Source organism: Anabrus simplex, chromosome 2 (genome assembly GCF_040414725.1).
Source record: "Anabrus simplex isolate iqAnaSimp1 chromosome 2, ASM4041472v1, whole genome shotgun sequence".
NCBI classification, from domain to species: Eukaryota; Metazoa; Arthropoda; class Insecta; order Orthoptera; family Tettigoniidae; genus Anabrus; species Anabrus simplex.
This window is the reverse complement of record NC_090266.1, coordinates 1,059,865,297-1,059,868,491: the sequence shown is the minus strand read 5'-3', so window position 1 is coordinate 1,059,868,491 and position 3,195 is coordinate 1,059,865,297. Positions and strand designations below refer to the sequence as shown.

The 3,195-nt window shown below is 39.7% G+C and overlaps 1 pseudogene; it reads right to left on the bottom strand.

Moving 5' to 3' along the window:
- Positions 1–470: 470 nt before the first annotated feature.
- LOC136863772 (SUMO-conjugating enzyme UBC9 pseudogene) lies at positions 471–971 on the bottom strand (annotated as a pseudogene).
- Between the last annotated feature and the right edge of the window lie 2,224 nt (positions 972–3,195).

Genomic DNA, 3,195 nt, shown 5'->3' with positions numbered 1-3,195 from the left:
CAATAATGATATCAAACAAAACTGAAACTGATCCTAATCTCACAGATGATGTGAAGGTATTATTTACAAAGGGCTGGCCATCAAATTTTGCTGGAATGTACTGGTACTTAGTGATAGGCTTATCTACTTATATTTATTGCATGAATATCATCAGTTAAAGCCACAAGAAGATAAAGGTGGAAAATCAAGACACATGAAAAGAAATAACTTAATGGTAAAAAAAGTTACAAAAAGAAATGGAAAAATATAATAAAGCAGCACATAATTCACATAAACTAAACACATTAGTGACACAACAGAAATGCTGTGTTATAGTGAGTAGGTACCGGTACCTCCACATATATTTGTCAGGAAAGTCATCCTGCTACAAAACAGACATAGGCTACTGTAGTTCAAATGAGCCCATCAGTGTATAATTAAATTATAGGAAAAAAGGCAAAGAAAAATTTGTCAATACGTACCGCACCAATTTAAATGAATTTAGGATCTGGAGCCATAGCCCTAGCAAATTTACGCACTTTGTCGTCGAATTCATTTCTATTTTCGGAGTATAAGTTAGCAGCTTCTGCATTTGCCGGATCATCAGCGTTAGGTTCAGTTAGCAGAAACTGTATCCCCACTAGAATGTCTTTGAAACTGTATGATGGACTCCAGCCTCTATATTCATTCAACAGCGATAGACAAATACTTCCGTCTTCGAACACATTCGGGTGGAATATCGGTGGACGAAATTTACATTTCGGTGGGGATGATGGGTAATCAGCACTGAAAGTCATCTCTAATGGGTATAATCCGTTTTCCCAAGCGGTACCTTTTGGACCAGGTATCAAGCAGTCCCACTCCAGTAGAGTCAAATTCCCATCTACTTTCTTCCGTGGTTTAGCCACAAATCCAGCCGGATGATCCCTTCTCCATTTCTGTCTTTCTTCTGCGATTCTGGAAATATACACCGGAATTCCTAGGCTATCCATCATCGGAACGTACCGGTAACCTCGAATTGCCTAGTTCAACACAAATATCAAGTATCCAAGAATTTTCAGAGGAAAGGAACAGGGTTACCAACGATTTCAGTTTAAAAAACCTCCAAGAAGGCATTAAAACCCAACCAATAATCACAGAAATTTAAAAAATGCCTCCAAAAATGAACTACCGACATTTTTTTAAAGTAATGCATTTTTGCAGTAAATACTATTTATGGTGGAAATATTTCTATAAACGCATTACTCATATTTCAAAGAATATCATAATAATAATAAAAATAATAAGTTCCTTGAGCCAGGGGATTCCCCACCCTCACTGAAGACTTGGTGTAAAACGGGGCCATGATCATATCAGTATGAAATATAATGGAAAGTTCTGTTTTTGCCGACGCTCGCACTCGTACTCGTATGGTGGAATCAACACCAAATGCCTAAGTATATGTATAGTTTATCCAGATCTAGTTTTTTACTTGACGTTTGATGCCATGTTGTAAAACGAAGCAATCTTATTAGCTCAGACGACCACATGTTCCCCATGTTGCGGATTATGTTCTTGCTTACAGCACGTGGCTTTGTTTAAAGGTTTGTTCCAACACGATTCCGAATCGATTCTGAACTGTCTGCTCATGCGCGGTAACTCGACGGGCGTTCCAACATAAATGAAAATCGGTTGTGAACTCCCAGCTCGCTGATCCAACATAATATGGAATTGATTCGTAACGGTTCCGAACCGGTGAAAACGATTCTCGGTCTAGAGCGAGAACTAGACGTTCTGGTAATGCGCACTAAAAGGTTTGTTCCAAAGAGTTCGGAACGAGTTCGCAACGCAATCTGCGCACTTAGATCTGCACTTCATCTATAAACCTACATTTCTGAGATTTTGGAAATTAAGGAAAATGGGTGATTCAGATGGTGACAGTGACCTCTATGAGGACAGCTTAAGTGATGAGGATGAGTTAGAGATGAACATACTGAATTATTTAGGTAGCTAATAATTGAAGCTTTATAATTAGTTTAGGCCTGTAATGTTGAAGCCGAGGTTACGGATAGTGGAAGCCTTCACCTTCCACCACTCCAAGGGCCTTCATGGCCTGTACGGAGATGACTTTCACTTTGCTAAGATGCTGTCTTTTTAACGATATTTTAACCCTAATGCAAACATATTATCAGTATATAGGTACCGTACCTTTCCAGGCAAGTATTGCGATTTGCTGAGCTGTGATAAATGTCTCGTTTTCGGCCAGATTACGGCCAGGCATCTGTGAGTTTGCATTCGGAAGTTAGTGGGTTCGAACCCCCACTGCCGGCAGCCCTGAAGATGTTTGTTCGTGGTCTCCCATTTTCACACCATGCAAAGCTGCAATTTCATTAAGGCCACGGCTGGTACCGGCACCTTTAAAAAATTAAGAAATGATGCCTTCTGTAAATCCTCACATGTATTTTATCCGCACACTTTATCTTGGTGCATTTACACCCTACTGCTGAATCGGTCAACCTCGGCGATCTTCGAGATTCGTACTGGCGACCTTTGAAACACAAACTATGAATCGCATAAGCATCGTTGTGCGACATCTGGCGTACACTTTACGTACTAGTACTGTTGTTGTTTACACAACAAAGCCAAAGTATAGAATTCATGCTAGGAAGAAGATTCGCATCGAAAATGTTTTATAATGTTATATAATGTGTATGTGACATAGTTGTTGGCTTAAGATGATAACGGTTTAGAAATTTCATATCGATCGATCATATTCTCGATTCAATTCAGATTTCATTTTCATTCAGTTGGCAGCACCAGGCAGCACTATCGATACCGGGACAGCTCCCTCCTTACTCCTCACCCCCGTACACAAATGCACCAAGATAAAGTGTGCGGATAATAAACTTGCCTTGACCATTAATGTTTCCTGGAATGTCCTTCCTGGAACCTGTTTATGGAAGTCCCAACAAGATATGATCTCAGATTGCTCAGATTACACCATCGTCGAATATCCAATCAACTATGTCTGTCCACTTTCAGGCGCAAGGTGCTCTGGTTATGTGGGTTGGACCCTGCCTTGAATTTTCTTTCTGAATTGCCCAATTGTGATGCTGAGGGGATGTTTCCAAAGGGTATAATATTTATAGGATGAATAGGGGAAGCAGGGGTGCTGGTGTTTTCTTATTAGATATAAATAATTTCACAAGTCATTAAATATTAAAATTTAATGAAAAT